This window comes from Apodemus sylvaticus, chromosome 10, assembly GCF_947179515.1.
Source record: "Apodemus sylvaticus chromosome 10, mApoSyl1.1, whole genome shotgun sequence".
Lineage (NCBI taxonomy): Eukaryota > Metazoa > Chordata > Mammalia > Rodentia > Muridae > Apodemus > Apodemus sylvaticus.
Genome location: NC_067481.1, coordinates 44,424,209 through 44,440,930, shown reverse-complemented (window position 1 = coordinate 44,440,930; position 16,722 = coordinate 44,424,209). Strand labels below are relative to the sequence as shown.

Sequence of the window (16,722 nt, the reverse complement as noted above, 5' to 3'; positions counted from 1 at the left end):
ACTGGCTTGCCTTCCCTGGCTTGCTCAGCCTGCTCTCTTATAGAACCCAAGACTACCAGCCCAGGGATGGCACCACCACCCACAAGGTGCCCTCCCCCCATGATCACTAATTGAGAAAATGCTTTACAGCTGGATCTCATGGCATCCCAACTGAAGCTCCTTTCTTTGTGATAATTCCAGCTTGTGTCAAGTTGGCTCACAAATTAGCCAGTATATATATGTATACACACACACACACACACCACATGTACCTATATATGTGGTTTTATTGGAAGTACAAACTATTTTAAGACAACTAAAAATATTCAACTTTTTTTTTAGACTTTCCTTTCCAGAAGAGAAGAGTCTGGGCATGGGACCCAGGCTGAGCCAACACAGGGTCCTGTATCAGCCTAAGTGGAACTCAGGAGCTCTCAGGAATATCCCTAGGAAGTGCAGTTGATGTACATATGGATCAGGAAAGCTGGCTGGAGTATACGTGTGTGTGTGTGTGTGTGTGTGTGTGTGTGTGTACATATATATACTGGCTGTATACTGGCTGGTTTTGTGTGCCAAACCTCTCTCTCTCTCTCTCTCTCTCTCCCCCTCGCTCTCTCTTTTGCGCGCACACGCGTGTTTCTTTGCAGATGATATCCTATAGGGTCTTTGTCCCTGAGGTTGAGCCTCACTGTTAGGCTTTGTGGTGGTCTGTGAGCCGTTTATCCTTGAGGGTATCGCCTGATGAATTCACAATTTGGGCCCTTGATTTCAAACCAGGAACTGGGATGGACAGGTAGGTCTGCCGTCAGTGAGCCCTGGTGTGACCCTCAGCAATTTTGACTGGGAGTAAACGTTGACACCAAGAAGTCACAGCAAGCAGCACGTGTGAGGATGAGGTGCTCAGGTGCTCACGTATACTGCGTTCCTCCCCTGGGCTGGGGGTGGGTGGGTGACAGCAGACTCTGAGAAGGAGGCAGCTGTATTCCTTAGGTCTCTCCTTTTCAAAGGCACCCAGCACCTTAGGCAGGTCACTTCCCTTCTCAAAAGGCACCGCCCAGAGCTCACTCATCACACAGTCTAGGAGACTCCAGGTCTGAAGAGGCCACAATCTCCCCATCACGTCTGTGCTTCTCTCCAGAGTCTCTGGTCACCCTTCAGTTTAATGAAGTGTGTTGTTTGTCTCTCCTGTGATAATGGGACTGTAATTCAGGCGAGAAAGTTTGATGGTCTATTAATTTTATTACACCATCAATCTTGATTCCCAAAGCTAGGCTCAGATGGCTTCTGGCTTTAAAAGTCCAGGAACCAGAACTCTGCATTAGAAAGAAGAAAGCACGTATGTGCAAGATTTGCAGAGGGCCAGGGCTCCGGAAGTGACGTCTTCATTCTGGAAGTGACATCTGGAAGTGACATCTTCATTCTGCCTGTGTTGGCCTGCTCCTTCCTCACGTTGTCTGGAGGCTGCTAGGGTGAAACTGCTGACTCACTGTGCACATCACACATCATACAACACACACACACACACACACACGTGTAAATAAACATTTTAAAAGCCAAACAGCTTGGTGCTGATGACACACACTTTTAATCCCAGGACTTGGGAGGCAGAGGCAGGCACATCTCTGAGTTTGAAGCCAGCCTGGTCTACAGCGTGAGTTCCAGGACAGCCAGGGCTACACAGAGAAACCCCAGCTTGGGGGTGGGGGGCAGAAATCATTGTTTGTTCTCCCAGAGGCCCTGGTTCATTTCTTGACATCCACACAGCAGTTCACAGCAGCCTGTAATTCCAATTCCAGAGGATCCAAGGCCTTCTGGCTTCTGAGACCATGAACATGATGCACAGGCATACACACAGGCAAAAAGTTCATTCATTTACAATAAAAATAAACAAATCTTTAAAAACAAGAGTTATGGTAAGCTTAAAAAAAAAAAAGCCATGGAGAGGCACAGCCTGGAAGCCACAGTGTCACGCAACACTGAGTAACACAGAACAATGCAGTCTGATTGCAGCAAAGCCTTTTTCTCCTGAGCATGTTTTGCCTGCAATAGAACACACCTCAGCAATCTCAGATATTCTGAATTCCTGAGATACCACGGAGGAGGATTCTATTTGTTAGGCAAAGATTCTCTAAGCACAAAGATAATGGATGAATGAAACTGGACTTATAAGGGGCTGGTACAAGCCAGGGGTGGCGCACACCTTTAATCCCAGCACTTGGGAGGCAGAGGCTGGTGGATTTCTGAGTTCAAGGCCAGCCTGATCTACAGAGTGAGTTCCAGGACAGCCAGGACTATACAGAGAAACCCTGTCTCGAAAAACAAAACAAACAAACAAACAAAAAAACAAAAATAAATAAATAAGGGGTGGGTACCTTCAAGAAAGTAAAACACTAGCAAAACAAACAAACAAAAAACAGCAAAACACTGGAGGGCACAAGATAATTGCTGTTATTCAAACCAGGGACTTTACCTGTAGCCCTTTACCAAACTTGCCCTGGTCCCCCTACCTCTGCCCCAAGTGCTAGGATGGCTACGATGATTACCACTGGTTGGGCTATAGGCTGATTGCTTCCAGGCCCTTGGTTTCTTGTCCAAAGAATTAGAAATCCTCACACAGATTTGCAAAAGAAGCAAGCTGCTGGGTGGAACTGATGCACACCTTTGATCCCAGCACTCAGGAGGCCGAGGCAGGTGGATTTCTGAGTTCGAGGCCAGCATGGTCTACAGAGTGAGTTCCAGGACAGCGAGGGCTACACAGAGGAACCCTGACTGAAAAAACAAAAACAAACAAAAAAGATTGACTGCAGGCCACAGGAATGAGGGTAGTCAAGGCCACAGCCTGGGTCTCTTAAGGGGGCTAAATCAAAGGCCGTAGTTTGGGTGGTTCTCTATTTTGATTGACAGATTAAGTAATAACTCTTGAAACTGCCTAGATTTGGTTGTTACCTGGGGCCAGGATACTTACTCTATTGGTGAGGAATACTTATATTCTGATGCAGGTGGTGGGTACGGGGAGTCTAGATTGCAGGGTATACTTCAAACCCAGTGTTTGAAGACAGTGTGTATATACACAGTATGTCCAGGTGATAAGGCAGGCTGTCAAGTACATTATTTTGGGTATGTGTATGTGGTGGTTTGAATAGGAATGTCTCCAATAGGCTCCTGTATTTGAATACTTGGTCTCTTAATGGTGGTGCTGTCTGGGGAGGTTATGAAACCTTTATGAGGAAGCACATCACCAGGGGTGGGCTTTGGGAGTTTATAGCCCTGCCCCACTTCCTGTTTAGTCTCTGCTTTCTGTGTTTGGATGAAAATGCGATATACCAGCTCCCTGCTCCTGCCGTCATACCAAGCATCTCCCAGTCACGATGGCCTAGATCCTTCTGGAACCATTAGCCGATGTAGTAAACTTTTTCTTTCTTACGTTGCTCCTGGTCACGGTATTTTATCTCAGTAACAGAAAACTAACTAATGCTTGCCTATGTCGGGATCACAGACATGGACCACCAGATAGATCCCTCTCAATACATGCCTTTCTGGGCTTTACATAGAGATTAGTTAGTTTACCTCTTTTTCCCTGAGTGCTAGTGCTCTCTCTCTCTCTCTCTCTCTCTCTCTCTCCCCACCTCTTTGTCGCTGTCTCTTTCTATCACTGTCTCTCAGCTTCTCGTCTCTTTGTTTCTATCTCCTCCCTCTCTCTTTCAGTCCCTCTCTGTCTCTTTCTGTTTCTATGTCTCTCTCTGTCTCCCCCTATCTGTCTCCCCCTCTGTCTCTCTGTTTCTCTGTGTGTGTGTGTCTTTGTTTCCCCCTATCTCTCTATCTCTTTCTGAAACTTTCTCTCTGTTTCTGTCTCTCTCTGTGTCCCCAGCCCCAACCCCTTGGTAGTTCTGAGGATGGAAACAAGAGCCTTCCTTATACATCATAGGAAAGATATTTGGTCAAGACCAGAGCCAGCCGGGCCAGACAAAGGCATGGTCTGGGGATTTTAACTAGGAGGTTCTGGGGATGCCCTGAGGTCTGCTTCTTAAGCCCTTCACTGGACTCCTGTCGTGATGACACAAACCACCTCCATTACCTTCCTCCTCGTTAGGTCCAACAGCAGGAGCGCCTGGCCTGTACCTCCTGTGATTGGCTGGAAAGGTGCTCAGAGGTCCTTTGTCACACTTGTCGAGCTGTGAGGCCAGGATGTCAGCTGAGAGATGACATTTCCTTCTGCTCCACCGTAGTCATAGAGTCATAGCACGCTGCCCCTTGGGGGGAGGGGTCTGGCCTCTGAACCACTGCCACTTTGGGGGAGGTGGGCAGGGTGAAGAGAGACACTTTTACATGCCTGGAAAAACAGCAAGTAAGACAAACTCAGGGTTTTCCTGGTATGGCCCAGGACACACCAGGTTGTCTGTCAGGTCAGAGAGACAACAAAAATTAGGGGGACACAGGAAGAGAAAGCCCTTCTCAGGGGCAGAGAAACAAGAATCCCAGCCCAGCCAGCATTTGCCCTGAAGGTCGCCAACAGAGATAACACTCCTTTCGTGCATAGACATTTTATGTTAAGGTGGTAATGTGCCAGGCTTGAGGACTGAGTATAGGTTCAGTTCCCAAAGAGTTCTGAGAACCACAACCAAGACTCTTTGTTTGTAGCAATCATATCCTGGGATCTACACTGCTATATCTTATCAACCATAATCCTGTCAGGGGCCCCTGGGCTGGCCTGGGCTCTCTGGGCTTCTTAGCAACCCTCTGAGGATAATATCCTCTTCAAAAGCCTCCATAGTGGTCTGTGAAAGGCAATAAAGTGTCCTCTCTTGGAGGACACCTGACTCTGTCTCTTATGCTTAAAATGTAGTTAAAAGTATCTTTTATTATTATTAGTAGTAGTAGTAGTAATTTTTTGAAACAGGGTTTCTCTGTATAGCCCTGGCTGTCCTGGAGCTCACTCTGTAGACCAGGCTGGCTTCTAACTCAGAAATCCCCCTGCCTCTGCCTCCCAAGTGCTGGAATTAAAGGTGCCACCACTGCCCTGCCTAAAAGCATCCTTTAATAAACACCACTTGGCTTCACACCAGCTTATTCTGAAGTTAATTCATTTGGAGTCCAGGAGGGCGGGTACCCTCATGGTACCACATTGCAGTGTATAGTTAGTTCTCTCCTGCCACCTGTTGGGATCCAGGGACAGAACTTAAGCCAGGCTTCCCTGATGGCACGCCTCTACCCACTGAAACTCTTTTTTGCATTGAAGCCAAGGACTCTGATTTGAGGTTCCCTTACAAAAGCAAAGGAATCCCTTATTTGTTGTGATTCAGACCTGTGACAAGCAGCCGGGGTGCATTTGTTTTGTTTTGGTTTTTTTGTTTTTTTGTTTTTTTTTTTTTTTTTTGGTTTTGTTTTAGTTTTTTCTTGACAGGGTTTCTCTGTGTAGCCCTGGCTGTCCTGGAACTCACTCTGTATATCAGGCTGGCCTCGAACTCAGAAATCCACCTGCCTCTGCCTCCCAAGTGCTGGGATTAAAGGCATGTAATACCACGCCTGGCTTCTAGGGTGCATATTCAATGTACCTGTGGTGGTTTGAATATGCTTTGCCTAGGAAGTGGCACTATTAGGAGATGTGACCTTGTTCAAGGAAGTGCGTCACTGTGGGAGTGGACTTTGAGACCCCCCTCCCCTAGCTGCCTGAGGAGTCAGTCTTCTGGTTCCCTTCAGAACAAGATGTAGAACTCTCAGCTCCTCCAGTGCCAGGCCTGCTGGACGCTGCCATGCTTCCCACCTTGATGATAACTGACTGAACCTTTGAACCTGTAGGCCAGCCCCAATTAAATGTTGTCCTGATAAGAGTTGCTTTGGTCATGGTGTCTCTTCATAGCAGTAAAAGCTTAACTAAGTACCAAAGTGGACCTGGCCTCCAGGTTTTCCCAGCATCCTTCAGTCCCCATCTGGGAACGTTTCAGCAGTGGGGCTGGGCTTCCCCTCCCCCAGAAACTCTTCCCTATATAAAGCAGACATTTTGCTTTCTCCCTCTCCTTCCTCCGACTCCCCCCTCCTCGTTTCCCTCCCCCTCCCTCATCTGTCCTAGCTTGCTCCCACCCCTCTCCCCTCCCCCTGGCTGTCCCAGCTTGCACAAGCTCACAGGTTCATTTTCTTTTTCATCCTCCCCTCTGACCCTCTCCCTACGTCAACCTCCCTGGCCTCGACCCCTGAACCTGCTTCCAAATAAACCTGCCTTTATGTAGTTTAATCCGGTTTGGGTTGACTCCGTTCACTGGTTAATTAACTCATCTCTCAGGTCTGGATGCAATCTAGAGCTGTGCCTCTGTCCCTGCCTGTTCCAGATGTGCCTCAGCCTCTTGGCCATTTCTGAAACCCTCCCACCTGCTAGAAAGAACTAGGAGACAGAAGAGTCAGAAGGGAAGGCCCCACCCACCCGAATCCCAGATGTGACTTCCTTCATCTGAAGGCCATCTGCCACACCACCCCTCCCAGGAATTAGCCCTGGGGCAGGTAGTAGGGGGAGGAGATGGTGGAGGCAGTGACCTGCCCACCCCCTCACAGCACCGAGGCCGACTTGTCAGTTAGCTGGCACTGTTATAGTTAGCCAGACAGGTAAACCTCATGGCTATGCTCTCCTGGCCCAGCACAGCATAGGCTGGGAGCTGAGGTGGTAGTGGCAGCTGTCTTTGGGAGCCTTCCAAGATCGTCCCCCTTCATTTTTCCAACACATTTTTCTTTTGTACTGGGGCTGACACTAAAGGCTTCAGGCATGCTAAAATACATGCATTGCCTCCAAGTCCACCAGGGAAGACCTTCCTTGGGGGAACTTGAAGTCTTCGGAAGGTGTGTTGATTGGCCACAGGGAAAGGTAGGGTCTCTGGGTGTTCAAGGAAAAACTGACAATGCTAGAGAAGTTGATATAAATGGGTTGCTGAAACCACTCCAGGTCTCTCTCTCTCTCTCTCTCTCTCTCTCTCTCTCTCTCTCACACACACACACACACACACACACCAACCCAAAGGGACATTTATTCTGGTGAGTAAAGCAGAAAGCTGAATGTGGAGTCCCTGGGTTAAAGTATAAAGTGTTTATAGCCCTCCTCCCCCAGAGCCTGCTTTTTCTCCTCACGTGGGTGGGAAGGACAGGTGATGTTGGTCAGTCTTCTAGAACCTCCCACAATGTGCACTTAGGTCCCTGTATCACTAATAAGTCTGGGGGCAGCTTCACCCTACACTCAGCATCTGGGGCCTTGCAGTCTCTTCAGCCTCTGTGCTGCTCATTCAAACTGAGTAGCAGAGACAGAGATTTTATTTTAGTGGAAAAGACAGACCAAGGATAACCTAACAAGTGAGGCATGAAAATAAACCTGAGGGGCTGGAGAGGTGGCTCAGAGGTTAAGAGCACAGACTACTCTTCCAGAGGTCCTGAGTTCAAATCCCAGCAACCACATGGTGGCTCACAACTCTCTGTAAAGGGAACTGATGCCCTCTCCTGGTGTCTCTAAAGAGAGTGACAGTGTAATCACATAAATAAGTAAGTAAATAAACAAGCAAGTAAGTAAATAAATAATAAATAAATCTTAAAAGGGGCCTGAGAAGGAATGGGGGTGTGTCCCTTGTGGGGAGGGACCCGAGAGCAGAAGCTAGCACAGAGGGAGATATGAACAAGCCTGGTATCCGGAGAAACTGAATTCAACATGTACTAGCATGCACGTGTGCCTGCATGCGCACACATGCACACACACATCAAAACAAAACATGAAGTTACCTTGGCAGGCATGGACAGGTGCTGTGTTTAGAGAAAGCTGACCCCACCTACTAGCAAGCACAAATTAACACTTTTTTTTTCCAGTTCTCAAGTGCAGGACTCGCTGCTCTGTCACACCAGACCTCTCCAGTGCAACTCCAGGCCAGAGGAAGAGGGCGTGGCTGGCTTTCGGAAAGACTAGTGCAGCAGGAATTAGGTCTTTAAAAGGAAGCAGGAAGTTTCTCTTTGAATCAACTCTCTTGTCCCTTGAGTAACAGTCTGTGGAAGGAAGAAGAAACGGAGGTTTTATTTTACTTGACTTCTTAGAGTTAGGGGGGCTTTCAGGTTATGTAGTCCAGGCTGGCTCAGAACTTGTGATGGTCTAACCTCAGCATCCTGAGAGCTGAGGTTCTAGGGATGGACCACCACAGCCACCTGTTATCTCCTTCCTCTTAGGTTTTGAGTGTGCCTCCTGGGAGGTCCCTAAGGAACAGACTGTGGCCGGGCTTGCCTCTGTCCTGTCCTTGATGGACTTTCATCCTGCTGCAGCCAGGAGATGGATGCCACACTGGATTCGGGTGTGTGGGAACTCATGGCTCTCTGTCCGGCAGTGTACATCTTTAGTTTTGGAAGTCCAGCGTGACCCAGCTTCTCTCTCATGCCAGCCATATGCACCTGCTTTGTTTGTTCGTTCATTCCTTTGTTTCTTTCACTCCTCTCACAACCTAGTCCACCTTGTCTGGTAGAGCATAAACCTTGTCCTGGAGGAGCTGTCACACAAAGGGGGAAGAATGCAGTAAGCAGAGTCTTAATTAGGATTTTTATTGCTGCAATAAGACGTCATGACCAAAGAAACCTGGGGAAGTAAGGACTTATTCAGCTTGCACTGCCTCCTCAAAGGAAGTCAGGATAGGGACCTGAAGGCAGAGCTGAGGCAGAGACCCAGAAGAATACTCCTTACTGGTTTGCTCCACAAGGCTTGCTCAGCCTGTTTTCTTTTAGAAAAGAACCCAGGACCCCAGGACTCCCAGCCCAGGGATGATACCACCTATCCATCTCTATTTAAAAAAATGTCCTACAGACTTGCCTACAGCCTGATCTGTTTGGTTGGTTGGTTTTTGTTTTTTAAGACAAGATCTCACTGTGTAGCCTTGGCTGGCCTCGAACTAAGAGATCCACTTGCCTCTGCCTCCTGAGTGCTGGGATCGAATGTGTGTACCACCACTACAAAGCCAGCCTGATGGTATAGAAACATCTCTGAATTAAGGCCTTCTCTTCTCTGTCAAGAGAGACTCTTGCTTGAGTCTAGCTTGTGTCAAGTTGACATAAACCTAGCCAGTAAAAGTGGCTAGACAAAAACACACCCAGAGGTCAAAGGTGAATCCCTGAGATGAACAATCTTCTGGGGAGTAGGTAATTCGGTATATCAGAATTGATGGTCATACCATGATCCTACCACTCAGTTGAGGCGGGAAGGTTGCTGAGCTCTGGGTAAGCTTCGTAGTGAGTTCCAGGCCAGCCTGTGCTCTACTGGAAGACCTTGTCTCCCAACACACAAAGGACAAGAACTCACATAAGAGCAGCAGAGCCCAGGGACGCTCACACACAGCTCTTTTGTTTGTTTGTTTGTTTGTTGAGACAGTTTTACTATTTTACCTAGGCTGTCTGGAACTCCTTAGCTCCAATAATCCTCCTGCCTCAGTCCCTTGAGTAATTGGGACTCTGGTGTGTGCCCTGTGCCCAGCTCCTCATCACTCATTAAACCTGTTGCAGGCTCTCCACTAATATCTTCTCCATCTCGTCTCGTCCTCTGACTGACTCACAGGGGATTCTCGTTTTTCTCTCTCTCTCTTTGAACTAGGATCTCACTAATGTGGATATAGTCCTGATTGGCCTGGACTCACAGAGATCTGCCTGCTTCTGCCTCCCAAGTGCTGGAATAAAAGGCGCATGCTACCACACCCAGCTCTCTCTTTCTCTGTTTTTTTATTTTTTAAGATTTATTTATTGTTATATGTATAAGTTCACTGTAGCTGTCTTCAGACACCAGAAGAGGATGTCAGATCTCATTACAGATGGTTGTGAGCCACCATGTGATTGCTGGGATTTGAACTCAGGACCTCTGGAAGAGGAGTCGATGCTCTTAACCACTGATCGACCCATCTCTCCAGCCCCCTCTGTTTTATTTTTTGAAACAGGGTCAAACTCCTGATACTCTCCAGTGCTGGAATTACAGGCATGAATCATCTAGTTTATCTCATTTAAATATAAGATTTGTCTTATGTGTGTGGATGTTTTGCCTGCATGCATGTTTGTGCACTGCATTCATGCCCAGTGCCCACCAAGGTCAGATGGGGACTCAAGGTCAGATGGGTGCTAAGGACTCAAACCTGAGTCCTCTGAGCATCTCTCCAGCCCGTCTTGTTCTTTTAAATAGTGGAGTGGTGTTTCCTTTCTGTGTCTGTGCCATTATTAACAGCAATGCCTGTTTTCCCGCTACAGACATGGTTCCTTCATGTAGCTCTGCTTGGTGTGATTTTCCATATGTACCCCAGGCTAGCCTGAAATGCGCAGCGATCTTCCTGCACCAGCTCCGGAGTGTTGGGATTCCACTGCAAACCATCACCATCACGTACAGCCTTTCAAACATTTTAAAAAAGATGTATTTTATTTATTTGAGTTCACTGTTGCTGTCTTCAGACACACCAGAAGAGGGCATCAGATCTCGTTACAGATGGTTGTGAGCCACCATGTGGTTGCTGGGAATTGAACTCAGGACCTCTGGAAGAACAGTCAGTGCTCTTAGTCACTGAGTCATCTCTCCAGCCCCACTTTTTTTGTTTTGTTTTGTTTTTGTTTTTGTTGTTGTTGTTTTTGAGACAAGGTTTCTCTGTATAGCCCTGGCTGTCCTGGAACTCACTCTGTAAACCAGGCTGGTCTCGAACTCAGAAATCTGCCTGCCTCTGCCTCCCAAGTGCTGGGATTAAAGGCGTGTGCCACCACCGTCTGGCCCCTTTTTTTCCCTTTCAAACATTTATGAAAAGAGGAGAGGAGAGGAGAGGAGAGGAGAGGAGAGGAGAGGAGAGGAGAGGAGAGGAGAGGAGAGGAGAGGAGAGGAGAGGAGAGGAGAGAGATTAGTTATACACTCCAGTTTGAGAAGAATTTTGCTGAGGTAAATATTTTTTTAAGTGGTAAATTGGGAGCCGTAGAGATGGCTCAGAGGTTAAGAGTATTTAGTACTCTTACAGAGGACCTGAGTTCAGTTCTCAACATGTACAGTCCCCTGTAACTACTGGGGAGGCAGAGGCAGGCAGACTATGTGGGTTCAAGGCCAGCCTGGTTTGTAGCAAGTTCCAGGATAGTTGGAGCTACTTAGTGAGACACTGTCCTCACAAAACAAAAACAGACGGGGCAGGGGCTGGGGGGGTGGGGGCGCTGTTTCAATCCGGTACTAAGGAGGCTGAACCAGGAGGGTCACTTTTTCCACACCAACCTGGGCTCCTTCCATAGAGAGGACCTGCTTTAAAAACAAGAGGCAGGTAGATTTCTGAGTTCGAGGCCAGCCTGGTCTACAGAGTGAGTTCTAAGACAGCCAGGGCTACACAGAGAAACCCTGTTTGGAAAAAAAAACAAAAAACAAACAAAAAACAACAACAACAAAAAAACCCAACAAAAAGATTTGGTAGGCAAGATTTTGTTGTGTTGTCTCTCTATTTACATTAACCCAGAGTATAAAACCACCCCACATATCACCTGCTTGCAATTTCCTTCGCCCATCAGGGGAGGAAAGGTTTTACGTTTGACAGATAAGGCAAAAGCACACAATACACAGGGCTAAGTAAAGGAACAGGAAAAACAGCTACAGAACCTTACAAACCAGGAAGTTGATCTGAGTTTTAAGGGACTTCTCCTGACCTCTGCTGGCAATGTTTGGTATTGCATGGCCTGGGGGTTGTTTGCTTGCTTTTAAAGTAACCAACAAATTCAGAATTTTATTCATTTGTTTAATTTTTTTCTTAGACAGGATCTCATGTACCCCTGGCCTAGCCTTGAACTCTGTAGCTAGGAATGGCATGAGCTTCCTGATCCTCTTCATCTCCCAAGTGCTGGCATTATAGGTTTGTGTCATCACTCCTGGCTTTATGCGCTCCTGGGGATCAAACCCCAGCAAGCCAGGAAACTCACTGCAACTTACCTACCTCCAGGCCCAAAGTAAGAATTTTAGAGTTGAGGTCTATGGACCATGGAGTCTTTGTTTGTTTGTTTGTTTGTTTTTCGAGACAGGGTTTCTCTGTGTAGCCTTGGCTGTCCTGGAACTCACTCTATAGACCAGGCTGGCCTCAAACTCAGAAACTCACTTACCTCTGCCTCCCAAGTGCTGCGCCACCACTGCCCGGCTGGACCATGGAGTCTAAACCCCTCTTTTTAGGGATTAAGTAAGTGTGGTTCAGGGTTTGTTTAGAAGAGGTTGTTTTGTGGTCCTGGAGATTGAAGACAGGCCTTGCTTATGCCGGGCCAGTGCTGGGCCACTGAGCCCCTTGTCAGCGTGTTTATGAAACTCTCTCAGAGCCACTCAGTCAGCTGAGGATATGGTAACAGCTTAGGACCTGTCGGTAGAAATGCATTATTGTTAGCAAACTCAGATTTACAAACAGTGACTCTCTTCATCAGGGTGAGCAGACAGGGTTTAGATTATCTGCAGAAGAGCCTCAGCTCTGGTAGAGGGCTCTCCCAGTGGGAGCAATATCCTGAGTATGATGGCTGGCACTGCAAGCGAGACAGAAGGCCTCTGACCTTGTACGTGTGGTGAGCCAGGGTGAGAGTGAGAGGCTGAGGACGTAGCTAAGCCGCAGGAGGCCTTGGGTTCAAATACGTATGTGTGTGTGTGTGTGTGTGTGAGTGTGTGTGAGTGTGTGTGTGTGAGTACACACACACACACACACACACACACAAGAAAGGAAGGAGACGAGCAGTGGTGGCGCACGCCTTTAATCCCAGCACTTGGGAGGCAGAGGCAGGTGGATTTCTGAGTTCAAGGCCAGCCTGGTCTACAGAATGAGTTCCAGGGCCACCAGGACTACACAGAGGAAACTCTGGAAAAAACAAACAAGTTTAAAAAAAAACAAAAAACCTTTGGGGGGGCTAGAAAAGGGGAAATCATTTGAAATGTAAATAAATTACATCGAATAAAAAAAAAAAGAAAGGAAGGAGAGAGGGAGGGAGGAAAGGAAGGTGGGAGGAGCAGGGAGTGCTGGAGAGAAGTCTTAGTGGTTAAATGTGTTTACATAAACAGGAAAGTCTTGCCTGACCTCATAATATTGCAGAGTATAGATATCTTCAGAGTTTTTCATTTGATTGATATGTGTGCACTCATGCACAAAGGCACGCTCACTGCATGTACATGTGGGGGGTCAGAGGGTTGTGATTGGGAGTTTGGGGTTGTTTTGGTTTTAAATATTTATTTATTTATTTCATGTGTATGAGTTCTGTAGCTGTCTTCAGACACCAGAAGAGAGCATCGGATCCCATTACAGATGGTTGTGAGCCACCATGTGGTTGCTGGGACTTGAACTTAGGACCATCTGGAAGAGCTCTTAACTGCTGAGCCTGAGCCATGTCTCCAGGAGCTGTTTTTGTTTTTTCAAAACAGGGTTTCACTTTATATCCCTGGCTGTTCCAGAACTTGCTCTAAAGCCCAGACTAGCTTTGAATCCACAGAGATCTGACTGCCTCTACCTCTGCCTCCGGAGTGCTGGGATTAAAGACATTTGTCCTTACACCGGACAAATCATCTGATGTTCTTAACTGATCTCTATCTTGTTTATTTACTTATTATTTTTCATTTTTATAATTTTGACATTCAGCAATTAGTTATCATCCTCATTGACTATCTATGATTTTTTTTTTTTTTTTGGTTTTTTTCAAGACAGAGTTTCTCTGTATAGCCCTGGCTGTCCTCTGTAGACCAGGCTGGCCTCGAACTCAGAAATCTGCCTGCCTCTGACTCCCAGAGTGCTGGGATTACAGGCGTGTGCCACCACTGCTCAGCTATCTATGAATTTTAAATTTTATTTTTTTGCCTGGCAGTGGGCCACACAGAGAAACCCTGTCTCAAAACAAAACAAAACAAAAAAATGTATATTTTTTTCTTGTGTGTGTGTGTGTGTGTGTGTATGTGTGTGAGTGTACACTATGTAATTATAGTCACCCTTGGAAGCCAAAAGAAGGTACTTGGAACCAGTTTTACCCAACATGGATGCTGGAAGCTGAACCAGAGTCCTCGTAGAGACCAGCCAGTGCTCTCAGCCACTGAGCCATCCCCCCAGCCTGTCTGTAGATTTTTGAACATAATAACAGGGACATAGGTCGCAAAAGCAGAGAACTTGTTTGATGACTCATCCTCATTGTGTTTTGAGGACAAGCATCTCATTCCTTTGCTTCAGACAGATTTTTTGAGCCTGGAATCAGTGCCCACACCTGAACTCCCCATCTCCTTTAAGCTTAAGTTCTGGGTCTCCTTGACCGCTTCTTGAGTCCCATCCCAAGGATGGTCTTGTGAATGGTGGTGATGCTGTGTGTGTTGTGGGCCGCCTGCTTGGTGAGACAGGACTAGACTTCTTTCTCTTGTCACTTACTATTGGAAGAGCCATTCTGCCGAGCTCAAACTAGAAAGCTCTACCATTGCCTGGTGGTGGTGGCGCGCGCCTGTAATCCCAGCACTCTCGGAGGCAGAGGCAGGCAGATTTCTGAGTTTGAGGCCAGCCTGGTCTACAGAGTGAGTTCCAGGACAGCCAGGGCTACACAGAGAAACCCTGTCTCGAAAAAAACCAAATAAATAAATAAAAAAAAATAAAAAATAATAAAACCAAATCCAAAAAAACAAAAAAACAAAAAAAAAAAGAGAAAGCTCTCTCTCTATATAGGTAAGATCCTTATTCAGTTAGAGGATGCATATATATATATGCATCCTCTAACTGAATAAGGATCTTACCTTGCAGGTAGTGTGGCTGGCCATGGGCTCCCAGGATCTGCCTTCACCCTAGTGCTGAGGTCATAGATACCCATCACCTCACCCAGCTTTAACTCGGGTGTTAAAATCTAGGGACCATGATGTCAGTTGTACTTTGCCGCGTGCCCCAGCCATTGTCTTGTGACTCCACCAAAAGACAAAGCTGCGAACCCTTCAAGCCTGGACTGCAAGCCCGTCTGAAACCAAGAAGCAAATACAGTTTGTAAGTTAACTTCTCAGAGGTTGACTTAATTTTGTTGTTTTCTGGATCTCGTGTATTTGTTTACTCTTCGGCTGGTGCTAGGGGATTGAACCCAGAGCCTCAGGTTTGCCAGGCGAGTGCTCTACCACTGAGCTCACCAGTCCCTATTTTGGGTGTTCTGTTATAGGCAAGGGAAAAACTAATGTGCGCCTAGTGGTGGATTTTCTGGCATTGGATCCAATACATCTTTAATTTTGGGGGAGGAGGGCGTGGGGGGACCTGGTAGTCATACTTTTAATCTCAGTCCTTAGGTAGCAGAAGTATGTGAGTCTCTGTGAGTTTAGGGGCAACCTCCTCTAAAAAGGTATATTCCAGGCTTGCCAGGAATATACAGTGAAACCTGCCTCAAATTTTTTTCTTATACTTGTATTTATTCAATGTGTGTGTGTGTGTGTGTGTGTGTGTGTGTGTGTATGTGAGAGAGAGAGCTAGAGACTGACAGACAGACAGACAGACACAGAGACAGAGAGAGACAGACACAGACAGACAGCATATGTGAACCACAGTCACTGGTGAGCTTGGCTCAACGCCCCCAGCTGAGCTGTTTGCACAGCTCAGTTTCTTGAGAGCAAAACATCCCTGGGCTTAGCTTGATTCCTGCCTTCCCACCCGGTGTGGTAGGGACTTCCCAGGTGCCTGACCTATGGCTTTAATAGTTTTTTCCTGTTCTCTTCCCTGGCCTCTAGTGTATATATTGCTGGTCTCTCAGTAAAGCTTTGGCATTCTCCCTACAGAATGTCCTGTGTCTGTGTCTTCTGTCAATCCCCCAGGCCTATGCCCTATACTTGGTACCATGGCAGCATGGGTGTTGTCATGTGGTCAGAGGGCAATCTGTGGGGACCGGCTTTCTGTATCACTCAGGATCCCACAGGACAGAACCCAGAGCTGGTCCACTGCTTGTTTGTTGTTTATTTTGTTGTTATGTTGGCTTTTTGGGTTTTGGGTTTTTTTTCATTATATTTGTTTAGTTATTTGTGCATGTGTGGATGTGTCTCTGTGTGTGTGTGTGTGTGTGTGTATGTACATCATGTGCCTGTGGGTGTGTGCCACAACATCTGTGTGGAGGTCAGAGATCAACTTTTAGGGGTAGGTTCTGGGGCTGGAGAGATGGCTCAATGGTTAAAAGCACTGATTGCTCTTCCAAGGGTCCTGAGTTCAAGTCCCAGCACCCACATGGAATGATGCCCTCTTCTGGTGTGTCTGAAGACAGCTACAGTGTATTCATGTAAATAAAATACATAAACCTTAAAAGGGGTGGAGGGAGTAGGTTCTGTCCCGATATCTGGAAATAGAACTCAGTCTTCAGATATGCACACAACTTTCTTTATCCACTGAATTACAGGTCTCACTCTCTGCCCCCCCCCTCTCTCTCTGTGTGTGTGTGTGTGTGTGTGTGTGTGTCTGTCGCTCTCTCTCTTGCGCGTGCACTGACAGACACAAGCCTGACGTTGGCTCTGCAAGCTTCTCTCCCTGGGCCCTGACCAGGCTCGCAGATCTATCCAGCAGGAGAGCTTCCTGCCGGAAGAACAAACAGGGGAGGAGATATGCTGCCGGTTAGAAGTCAAGGCCCTCCCGGAGAATGTCCCTGGTTAAGAAACGACATTTGTAACGCATGAGCAAACTCACCACCTGCTGTTATCGTATCATCTGCTCAGCCTCACCCCTGACCTTGCTTGACTGTGAATCTCATCCAGTGGGGCGCAGGCCTGGGACTGAGACCCCAAGATGCCTCCCTGGAGCTGCA

At 47.2% G+C, this 16,722-nt stretch overlaps 1 long non-coding RNA gene across 2 annotated transcripts; it reads right to left on the bottom strand.

Moving 5' to 3' along the window:
* Window positions 1-265: 265 nt before the first annotated feature.
* Window positions 266-8,394, bottom strand: LOC127694986 (uncharacterized). 2 transcript variants are annotated; one of them, XR_007979885.1, is made up of 4 exons: window positions 8,095-8,394; window positions 7,729-7,986; window positions 4,055-4,309; window positions 266-2,748 (listed from the first exon to the last, which is right to left on the bottom strand). It is a non-coding gene; the product is annotated as an uncharacterized LOC127694986 (long non-coding RNA). The 2 variants fall into 2 exon arrangements; XR_007979884.1 differs by having other exon boundaries at window positions 266-4,309.
* Window positions 8,395-16,722: the final 8,328 nt, after the last annotated feature.